This window comes from Callorhinchus milii, unplaced genomic scaffold (assembly GCF_018977255.1).
Source record: "Callorhinchus milii isolate IMCB2004 unplaced genomic scaffold, IMCB_Cmil_1.0 Scaffold1, whole genome shotgun sequence".
Lineage (NCBI taxonomy): Eukaryota > Metazoa > Chordata > Chondrichthyes > Chimaeriformes > Callorhinchidae > Callorhinchus > Callorhinchus milii.
This window is the reverse complement of record NW_024704742.1, coordinates 105,199,291-105,210,853: the sequence shown is the minus strand read 5'-3', so window position 1 is coordinate 105,210,853 and position 11,563 is coordinate 105,199,291. Positions and strand designations below refer to the sequence as shown.

Sequence of the window (11,563 nt, the reverse complement as noted above, 5' to 3'; positions counted from 1 at the left end):
ATTAAAAATTCATTGTACACTCTTTCTGGAGGTTGAAAAAGATGTTTTCTAAGTTTACCAAGGATTGAGTTGAGATTCCATGTTAAAAACAAAAAAGGGTGAGAGGATGAATTTTTTCCCCCAAATATTTTAATTATAGGGGATCTCCACTACTAACTGAAGGGGTGCTCTTTCATAGCAGAATGGAATGCAGAAAAAGCAGTAATATTAACAGAGTTTATCTTTCATGGCTGATTAAGTTCTGAAAGCACCAAAGGGCTTGGTACATTTAACAATGATTGTCTCCTCCGTTACAAACTACAGGACAAACTTTTTATAATGTGCATTGTTAGAACGGGAGTGATTGTATAGCGCAGCTGTAGACCTGCAGTTACCAGAAGTGCGGTACACTTTCAGTTTCTAGCCTAATATGGCCAGCTTCCTTTTCGTGTGCACCTCAGGGGCTGACAGTATCACCATCCAAGGATGCACATCCCACCTTACTAAGCTAGTCAGAACCTTGGCATCTCGTTTGACCCTCAACTATCTTTTCTACCGCACATCTGTGCCATGACCCACTCTACCTTCCTCCATCTCCGCATCCCAACTTCACCCGACTTCAAGACTGAGATAGATAGATTTCTTATTGCAAAAGAGTTTAAGGGATATGGGGATTAGGCAGGATCAGGTTATTAGCTGCAGTTAGATTAGAAGATCAGCCATGATTGAATGGCGGGGCAGGCTCGAAGGGCCGAATGGCCTACTCCTGCTCCTACATGTTATGTTATGACTTCGCCACACCGCAGACCGCTGAACTCCTCAAACACACATTCATAACATACACAACAACAACAACAAGCTTTCATTTATAGAGCGTCTTTCACGTCGGGAGGACGTCCCAAGGCGCTGGACAGTTGGGTTGGGATCCAAGCAGGCGGAAAATGGTCAGGGTGAGGGGAGGGCAGGAGCGAGGAGGGGGTAGAGAATCGAGAGGGGAGCTGAAGGCACGGTTGAAGAGAAAGGTTTTGAGACCGGCCTTGAAGGAGGAAAGGGAGGAGGCGGCGAAGGCACTGGGGGATAGGGTTCCAGAGCCTGGGGGCTGAGAAGCTGAAGGCCCGGCCACCGATGGTAGGGCGGTTGGGGCGGGGATGTGGAGCAGACCGGAGCCAGAGGAACGGAGGGTACGGGCAGGTAGATAGGGGGATAGTAGGTCGGAGAGGTAGGAGGGAGCGAGGCCGTGAATGGCCTTGTAGGTGAGGATGAGGATCTTGAATTCGATCCTCTGGGGGATGGGGAGCCAGTGGAGGCGAGCGAGGGTGGGAGTGATGTGGTCCCGAAGCCTGGTGCGGGACAGTACACGAGCTGCAGAGTTCTGAATGACCTGCAGCTTGTGGAGGGAGGGGAAGGCCGCGAGGAGAGAGTTCCCATAGTCCAGCCTTGAGGTGACAAAGGCGTGAACCAGGGTTTCAGCAGCGTGAGGGGTGAGGTAGTGTCGTAGTCTGGCGATGTTCCGGAGGTGATGGAAGGCGGTGCCAGTTGTGGTGCGGATATGAGGGAGAAAGGACAGCTCAGGGTCGAACAAAACGCCGAGGTTCCTGACTGACTTTGAGAGGTGGAGAGTGCAGCCTTGGATGCTGATGGTGTCAGCGCCTGAGGTGCGGAGGCGCTGATGTGAGCCAATCAGGAGGGCCTCAGTTTTGCACACATTGAGCTGAAGAAAGTTGTCTCTCCAGACTTGACTATGCAAACTCCCTGCTTATCAGCCTCCCCAACTCCTCCCTCCATAAGCTGCAGATCATCCAGAACTCTGCAGCTTGTGTCCTCTCCCGTACCAGGCTCCGTGACCTTTCACCCCCATCCTTGCCAGACTCCACTGGCTTCCGAATAAGGCCGAATGTCAACAACAACAAATTGCATTTATATCAAATGCAAGGATTACTATTAATTATTTAAGAATGTCTACTTGTCTAAGACCTTCTTATGACCTTGGATATTTGATTCCTTTCTAAATCCAATGTTATAACATCTATAAAATGTTCATGTTTAGTTGTCAGCAATTCTACAAGGTCACTTACATCCATGTAATAATAATAATCGTTGGATTTGATATTGCGCCTCATCACATCTTCAAGACATCTCAAAGCACTTCACAGAATATATTGTAATCAAATTGACCGTATATTTTGTGGGCAAAACATATTATTAATACCATCACCAATTTATCTTGGCTATTATATGACTGCATATTTGTAGGCAAATACAGGAGCCATTTTGCACATACCAATATCCCACAAACAGTCACAAAGCCAATTTATCTGGGAGTAGAGCACTGGGAAAAGATAATAATAATATTAATAATAATAATACTTGCATTTGATATAGCGCTTTTCACGTCAGGAGGACGTCCCAAAGCGCTTCACAGAAGACACTGTAAAGTGAATTGACTGTATATTTGTGGGCGAACGCGGCAGCCAATTGCGCACAGCAATGTCCCACAAACAGTCGTAGATTGAAAATGACCAATTTATTATTGTTTTGGGTTTTGGAGGGATTATTATTAGGCTCTGTGTGGAGTAAGGAAACTTGCCCAAGGTTTCGCCCTCTGCCTGGAATTGAACTCAGGTCTCTCACTTGCAAAGCGAGTGCTCTAACCACTGAGCTACAGGACTACAGATCTCTTTTCAATTCGTGCCATTGGAACACTAACCTCCGCCTGACTACGTGGATAGAACCTTGGATTAACATTCTCATCCGAAAGATGAAGCGTACAACAATGAGTACTTCTGCTCTATAATATAACTGAAATGTACATCCGAACTGTGAGCTGAAAGTCCCAACATAGGGCTTCAACCCATAACCTTTTATGCTAGATGCAGAAATTCCACCAACTGAATTAAGATGACCTCTAAGATAATAATAATAATGTTTCTCCCACAAATATACAGTCAATTCACTTTATAGTATATTCTGTGAAGCTCTTTGAGACGTCTAGAAGATGTGAAAAGTACTATATCAAATACAAGGATTATTATTATTAATCCTTGCATTTGATATACAGTAAAACTCACATAAGTCTTATCTTTATAAATCATATAATCGCCTAAGTGGTGCATTCATCCAAGTCCCGTTTAGTTTCCTATCAAAACCACTTAGATTTCTTTGCACTAGTCATGTTTTTCATCTCCTGATGCATAATGCTGTTCCCATATCCTCCATTACTCCCATGCTTATCAGCTGCATTGAATTGCGGGAAATTACATTTTATACCATTCGAAGAATGTGCACTTACCGGCCGACTGCATTGCATCGCAAGAAATGTAGTGTTGATTCGTCGCAGCACACACATAAGAACTTGACGTAAGTCATATTAGATGTTATGGTCCCGACTGATATGGCATACAAGTATTACTGTAGTGCCTGTCACACCAGGAGGACGTCTCAAAGTGCCCTGTAAGATATACTGTGGAGTAACTGTATATTTTGTGGGTGAACGTGGCAGCCAATTTGCACACAAACAACTTTACATCACAATACAAAATTACATTCCAAGGCTCTGGACAGTCAGGGATTTGGACCCAAGTGGGGGCGGGGAATGACCTTAATAATAATAATCCTTGCATTTGGATATTATTATTATTATACACTTTTCACGTCGGGAGGACATCCCAAAGCGCTTCACAGAATAGACTATAAAGTGAATTGACTGTATATTTGTGGGCGAACGCAGCAGCCAATTGCGCACAGCAATGTCCCACAAACAGTCATGGATTGAAAATGACCAATTTTATTATTGGTTTTGGAGGGATTATTATTAGGCTCTGTGTGGAGTAAGGAAACTTGCCCAAGGTTTCGCCCTCTGCCTGGAATTGAACTCAGGTCTCTCACTTGCAAAGCGAGTGCTCTAACCACTGAGCTACAGGACTCCCGGACCTTGGAGTGAATGCCCAATTTTGTTTTGGAGGGACCGTTGGTCAGGACACGGGTGAGAAACTCTCTTCTCATTCCACATAGAACGGACAGACGGGACCTCGTTCTAATGTCTTATCAGAAGGCGGGAACACAACCACATCGGATCCCTTCACGGCCGCATTTTGGCGGCAATGTTGTTCCGAGCACGTGATGCGGTTACGTCACGTGGCGGGGGACTGCTCAAGCGAAGCGCATGCGCCCAGCGCGCGCGCACGCACAGAGCTGTGAAAGACTACAATCCCGGGTTGCCCGGCGTGCGCAGGCGCACACAGCAAGGCGTGGCGCTGACAAAGCGCAGCTCCGCGGGTCGCCATTTCGGGCCGGTGATGCGCATGCTCCCTTCCAATATCGGAGCTCCCCCGCGCGCTCAGATCGAGCGGACGGTGAACCAATGGGCTCAGCGCGCGCATGCGCGGCGGCCAGAAATCAGACTACGTTTGTAGCCCAAAGTCAGCCAAACACTAGCCCAAAAGGAGCCCAATGTTACGCGTTGTCCACAACGGGGGAGCAGAGTGCCCGACTTAGGTTAGTTAGTGATTGTTAAACTGTGTGACAAAAAAGTCTTCAAAGGGGGAGAAAAAGACACGTTCCTCAGGTTTAAATTGCAATGTAAACGGCTCTCACGCGGAGTAACAATAAACACACGGCCGATTGGGCGTCAACCCACCAGCCCTGGGCGACAATGCCCGGCCACAGCAGCGGCTCAGCGCGCTTGCGCAGGTTCGCCATCGCGCCGACTCCCGGCGGTCCTCGCGCGCTCTGGCGCAGGCGCACTCCCTGGGAACGGCTGCAGTCGAAGGAGCTGACATTAGAAACTTAAAAGCCTGCGGTTTTGTCAATGTTTCCGCCTCGTAGTCCAGTCCGCGGTAACTCAGGCCCCCGGTCTGCGCCTCCCCGACCGCTCAGCCTCGAGGTGAACCAGAGGGAAACCGCTTCTCCCGCCAGCGAGCAACACAGTCTGACCGTCCGGGGCTAACCCTCGCCGGCGGGAGGGCAGCGAACAGCCACAGCATCGGCCGCTCGGCCACGGCAGAGAGGAGCCGCTCAGGTACACAACACAGAGGAGTCGCTCAGGTACACAACAGAGAGGAGTCGCTCAGGTACACAACACAGAGGAGTCGCTCAGGTACACAACACAGAGGAGCCGCTCAGGTACACAACACAGAGGAGTCGCTCAGGTACACAACAGAGAGGAGTCGCTCAGGTACACAACAGAGAGGAGTCGCTCAGGTACACAACACAGAGGAGCCGCTCAGGTACACAACACAGAGGAGCCGCTCAGGTACACAACAGAGAGGAGCCGCTCAGGTACACAACACAGAGGAGTCGCTCAGGTACACAACACAGAGGAGTCGCTCAGGTACACAACACAGAGGAGTCGCTCAGGTACACAACACAGAGGAGTCGCTCAGGTACACAACACAGAGGAGTCGCTCAGGTACACAACACAGAGGAGTCGCTCAGGTACACAACACAGAGGAGCCGCTCAGGTACACAACACAGAGGAGTCGCTCAGGTACACCACAGAGAGGAGCCGCTCAGGTACAGGTATCCTGGAGGCGCCAGTTCAGGTCATGGGATGGCAGAGACTCAGCTGTTGGCAACATTGAGGTCTTGAAACACTTCATTACATTATAATACTTCTAATAGTAACCTTTAGATTTAGTGCAGTGCCTTTATAACGGGAGGATGTCTCGGAGCGCCACACATGATGTTGTGTAAGGTGGAGTGACTGTGTTTTGTGGGTACATCAAAATGATGCCCTTTTTCTCTGCTGTAAATTTCTGTTGAGGTACATTGGTTTGTGTAGAACAGTTGGTCTATCACCTGCCTGTTCAAAACTAAGTTTTCCATACTTTACTGACTGATTTTTCATTTCAGATTGATTTTTAACTTACAATTTGGGATTTTATGTTCATTTATATATTTTCATAATTTCTGTTTCAAGTACCCAGCACCACCCTAAACGTGGGTTGTTTGTGCAGTTTGCTTTAAATTGGGGGGAGGAAAGATAACATTTCTATGTGGTGCATAGAATGTGTTGAAAGAAATACTTAGTGCATGATTCAGTTCCTTCCTAATAAATGGGCATGTGTGTTAGTGTGAAGTAATTTAGAAAAAGCTGGAATACAAACTTGACTACTGCCATTTTTCTGTTTAAAAGAAAAAAAATACTTTTTATACATTAGTTCCTGCTGTGGCACTTTTTAAAGAAATGATTTTTTTAAACAAAAAATGCATTTTACTTGAGTTTTGTGAAAATATTGCAATTACTTTTAATTTTCAATGTTGCAATGCAGTGGGTCAATAATTCAATATGTCTCGAAGTTGTGATAAGGCACTATATCAAATGCAAGAATTATTATTGTGACTAAGTTAACATTTTTGTTGCTATTCTATTTTACAATGTATATAGGTCTTCCTATACACATCTTCCTAAAATGTGCAGTTTAGTTGAGTAGAATTGTCCTCGTGGTGTTGTATGATATAAACTTGATATGTCAATTGGTCAAAGTAGATGAAATGTTTAAAAGGTTGATTGAAAAGATCATTGTTCAAAAAATACAGCTGTAATTTTTTTTAATGTAATTGACATAGCTTTTTAATTGTGTTGAACATAGGGATTGTTTGAATGTTGGTTATCTATGCAGTTTATTACTACAGAATGTAAAGCGCCTTTCAGCGCCTTGGGACGTCCTCCCGACGTGAAAGGCGCTCTATAAATGGAATCTTGTTGTTGTTGTAAATGTAGAAATCGAGAACAAGTCATTGACCCATATGTGACAAAAGAGCATTTTGTAATAATATCAGCTAATCTAATCACGTATGACACTTGTGATTTTATTGCTTTTTATTATGCAGCCAGGTGTACAAGCTATTTGGTATATGAGAAGGCTATTCATTGTATTACTTAAGGAGTCTATCTTCCAAAATCATAATCAGATTTGGCAGTTTTCACTTTCACACTGAGCAAGTTTCAGACAGCACTTGTAGTGTTGTTAATGTCACAACTGAAAATGCATTATTAGATATTTTATAGCATGTGGAATGCTTGCCGGCTTTTTAAAGTGGCTTGCCAGCTGGCTTTCTGCCCACATTTTGGATTTTGAAAGTAAATATTCGACTTCACACCCCAACCTTATAAGCAAATCTATGTAGCAATGAAGCATGTTCTACAGTGTTAAGAACATTGAATCAGCTATAATTCTTGCATTTGATATAGCTCTTTATCACATCATTAAAATGTCTCTGAGTGCTTCACATGATTCAGTGTTAAGCACAGAGACCATGTAAATGCATGCAGCAGCCAATTTGTACACAGCAATGTCCCACAAATGTCTGTAATGATTTTCAAAAGTATTTTGGGATGTTCATTCCATGCAATACTATACAAGTTCAGTCTTTTTTAAAAAAACAACTGTTTTGATATTTAATTCCATTTGATGCAAGAAAAGCTGATTCCAAGTACTTGGCTTCTACCTGTGACAGTGAAAAGGTGGAGTTCTGAGAACTGCAATTTCAGCAACAAGTAGTATGGCTTTACAAGCCAGATGGTTCTTAAATACAGTTGTTGATATGTGTTTTTTAAACTTTATTTGAATGTGGCCAAATTTCAGATTACCCTTTTGTTTTATTTTCTGTTGACCAGTTGGGAAATATAACTTTTCAAGGTAACTTTGAAAATGGTTGTAATACTTTGGAGTTCTGTACCTTTTTGGTTAGAGCAGTGGATTCCTGTAGCGTATTGGTTAGAGCACTCGCCTTGCAAGTGACAGGACCCTGGTGTGATTCCTGGACAGGGTGAAACGTTAGCAAGTTTCCTCGCGTCACATGCCTCTGTTTACAGAGCAGAAAGTAGGAGCCCCATTGTTAGTCAATTGGCAGGTGGCTTTTCTGGGGGTAATAATCCCTTTTTGTAAAAAAAGAATAACTTGGTCACTCAATTTGTGGGACACTGCTGTGAGCAACTGGCTGCCGGGCTTTGCCCACAAAATATACAGTCAGTTCACTCCACATTATATTCTGTGATGTGCTTTGAGACGTCTCGAAGACGTGATAAGGTGCTATATCAAATCCAACCATTATTATTATTATTAATTTTATGCACAGACCAGTTGAGATGCATGCCTTTCTTGAACTTCAGTGTTTGTGACTTCTTGGTATCAGCTCTGTTGAGTTGCTACAACAACAGCAGCAAAATTACAATTATAGAGCGCCTTTCACGTCGGGAGGACATCCCAAAGTTGCTAGATACAACTTCACGTTGAATGTTTAGAGTGCATTTGACTGAAGAATTAGTTTTCAGCCCATCTTTCTGGTCATACTTGTATCTTTCTGGTCATACTTGTATTTGGCCAACAACAACCAACCTCCAATTATATATCACTCCACACACGGGGTGGAGTCAAAAGGAAGCAAAATAAAAATAATATGATTTGTACCTTTTTATGGGGGTGGGGGAAGAAAGAGAAGGAACCTTGAAGTGCAATTTATCCATCCCTGGGATCTGAAACTTGACATGAGCATGTTAGTTTATTACATTTAAAATAAGAAAGTATTTACAGAGTATAAATTAAAACTCCTCATGCGTTCATACGTTTTGTTTAAAATTGATTTGGGGGTGCAGTGTTGGAAACTTAATTCTGGTAACTTACAGTTGTGAGAAGGTCTCAGTACATTACATCTTGATCTGATTTAAAATGCTCTATTTGTTTTAGGGAGCATAAGCAAGTCTAATTGGAATTTTGGATGATTAAGCTTAATTCCACGAGCAATGGCAAAAAGGATTTTTAAAAAATGAAATTCAATAAAAGTTAACAATCCTGAGGTCCAATATTCTTTACAAAGGAACAAAGATCTGCACAGGACTGAAAAAGGCTAGTCCAGCCACCCCAGAGTACAAACACGGAGCAACCCTGTAACAAAGCTCCCTGGTTTTGTGTGGCTTCACCTTTTGCACAGGATCACTGTGGAGCAGAACACTAAGTTAGCTGACATACTATGCTCAATTTAAAAAAACACACCTTCTGTGTCACCAGGTTGCTGCTGATGTCACTCTCTGTAAGCCACACACTTTCAGTGACATTTCCCGTAATGATTTGACAACCTAGAAAACAGCCATTTTCTCATTGCTCTTATTATATACTTCAATTGATTTCCTCACCAAATTGGTATACACAATGGAATTCTGATATAACGTGGTAGGTTTGAATGGTAGATTTCTTGGGTTTGAATGCGAGATTGGGATGTTCACAACATTCAATCCTTTGGGGCCAATCTTATTAATTGATGTCCATTTTTAATTAACTCCCTACTAGGAACTTATTGACTTATGTGAGGTGTCTTTCTTGCTCTTGTACACAGTTCATTTTTTGCCCTACAGTTGATCAATATCTCTGTGTGCTTGACTGTTATTTAAAGCTGACATTTGTTGCTATTTGGGAAAAAAAAATAAAGGAAATAAATTGGCATCCAATTGTATTTGGAAATTTTGAATTTTCTTTTCTATGTTTTCTGCTCCAATTCTCTTTTGCTTCCACTCCCTGAATACATTTGACCCATATTTCCTTTCAGTGGAGGTATTGTTTTGTTGGCACCCTCTGGTATGTTGCCCAGATGGCCAGCATGTGTGAATCTTGATAGTGAATGTTGGCACGCTTTGTGACTGCAGAGGGCTGGTTGGATAGTCATCAAACCCAATTCAGAGTCACTGGATAGTAATCAGGGGCAAGAACCCTGACTGTTTCCCCCCCCATACCTTTCCTAACTTGGAGTTCTGTATCTTAGTGGTTAGCACGCTCGCCTCGCAAGTGAGAGGAACGACTTCTGTCTCTGCTGAATCAGTTAGCTCAAGAAAGAACACATTTTTAACACTAAATCTTAACTCACGTGGAGATTGGGAGAAGTTGCAAAGTTAATAAACAACTGACTTTAAAACTGTTTTTTCCTCGTTAAAACATAATCCAAACTTTTTTTTGTTCTGCATGTACAGTTGAGTTTGAAAAGTTTGAAATAAATAAAAAAGAAACAGACTGGTATAGCGAAAGGCTAGGGAGGAGGAATTAGAATGGATGGAGGTTCATGTTGAGTATAAACACTGGTAAAGACTAGTTGGGCCAAATGGCCTGGTTTGGTGGTGTAAAATTCAATGTAATTCTTATTTCTGTTGTCTAAATCCACGCACAAATAGTGAGATTTTCAGTCAGCCGACCTGAAATTGTTTTTGCCTGCTGGAGATTGTAGAGTTGGAAGCGTTCTAAGGGTAGGCAATAGCCTCAGTGTGTCAGTCGGGGGAATTGATTGGAATTAAATTTTGCTTGTGAAGGTTACTTTGATCTCTGTGACAGTCGCCTGAATCCGTGCTGCTCTTGTGGCTTCGAAGTTTGGTTGCTTATCTCACTTAATCTTTCGATTGTGGCAGCATGTGTTTTTTAACTGTGACTCAAATCATGCTGTGGGTGTGCTGCTGCAAAAGCCTTAATCTAACTGTTCTGGTATTTTATCAGATAATGCAGGTAATGTTCGTAACCACTTTGTTCACTGGCTTTTTCATTATTTTCGGTTGCTGTTGCACACTTCTTGCTTGACTACAAGCAGTGAGTATTTGCTCTCCAACTCCTCAACTCTGATTCTTTTCTGTTTTATGAGAATGTTAATCTCTAAATTAAATTATAGAAGTTGAATGAGGAAAAAAAGTTTCTAAGAAGGATACAGAAATAGAGAATGATAGTCTGTGATAATCTTTTGTATGAATGGAAGGGAAATGAAAACAGGAAGCCCTCTTGAGAGTTAAGTGGAAACCCAACAGAAGAATGAAGAAGTAAAAGATCAGACTACGGGACTATAAAAATTTGAGTTAGCGGTATTTTCTGGGAAAACACAGAGGAAGTATTAAGTAGAATATGTGTGACCAAATTGAGGAAGACTAAAATTATTCGCCATAATTATAAGTACTTTAGAATTTTTTTTGCTTAATGGGTCTAGTAAGACGTAGACCTCAATGAAATTTTACTGATCTTTTATCAATACTAGTTCTTTAATCGGTATCAAACAAAGCTATTAAGTCTCATATTTTGTGGGCAAGCCACCATCGAAAACAAAGTGCACACTGTTTGTGGAGGAAGTCATTTCACAAGAATGTCACTAGAATTCGTCCATGCATCAGTTTACTTTTCATTCAAAATGAAGCTAAATTTTATTGGTTTAGTTACTTACCTAATGTATTTTATAAACCATACGCAGTAAGAAGCTGTGGAGATAGTATCTTTATCCCTGGTGTTGCTAATAACTTAATTAATTTCACTTGCGACTTATTCAGATCAAACCGCTCATGAAAAATAAACTATTGCGTGTTTTCTTTCATCTATTCTTGGTTTATAATATTGATTTTGCACATCTAATTTTATTTATGATTACAAATAATGTGAGGAAATATTCTATTTAATAAGTGACAAAGTTTCTGTGATCACTTTTTAGCAGCTAAAGTGTACCAAATTAAATACAGAATGATTTTCCAAGGATAAATTTGTACTCTACCATAGACTATCAATTAACTTGTGTTTCGGCAATATGCAGCTTTACATTTTACAAACTATGAATACATTGCATAGCCATC

General features: G+C 42.2%; 1 protein-coding gene across 1 annotated transcript in view; it reads left to right on the top strand.

Moving 5' to 3' along the window:
• Positions 1 to 5,212: 5,212 nt before the first annotated feature.
• Positions 5,213 to 11,563, top strand: part of fer (fer (fps/fes related) tyrosine kinase) — a 159,185-nt gene continuing 152,834 nt past the window's right edge. The window contains exon 1 of the mRNA XM_042334027.1: positions 5,213 to 5,464. The gene's annotated coding sequence lies outside the window, so the exon portion shown is untranslated. The remainder of the gene's footprint in view (positions 5,465 to 11,563) is intronic.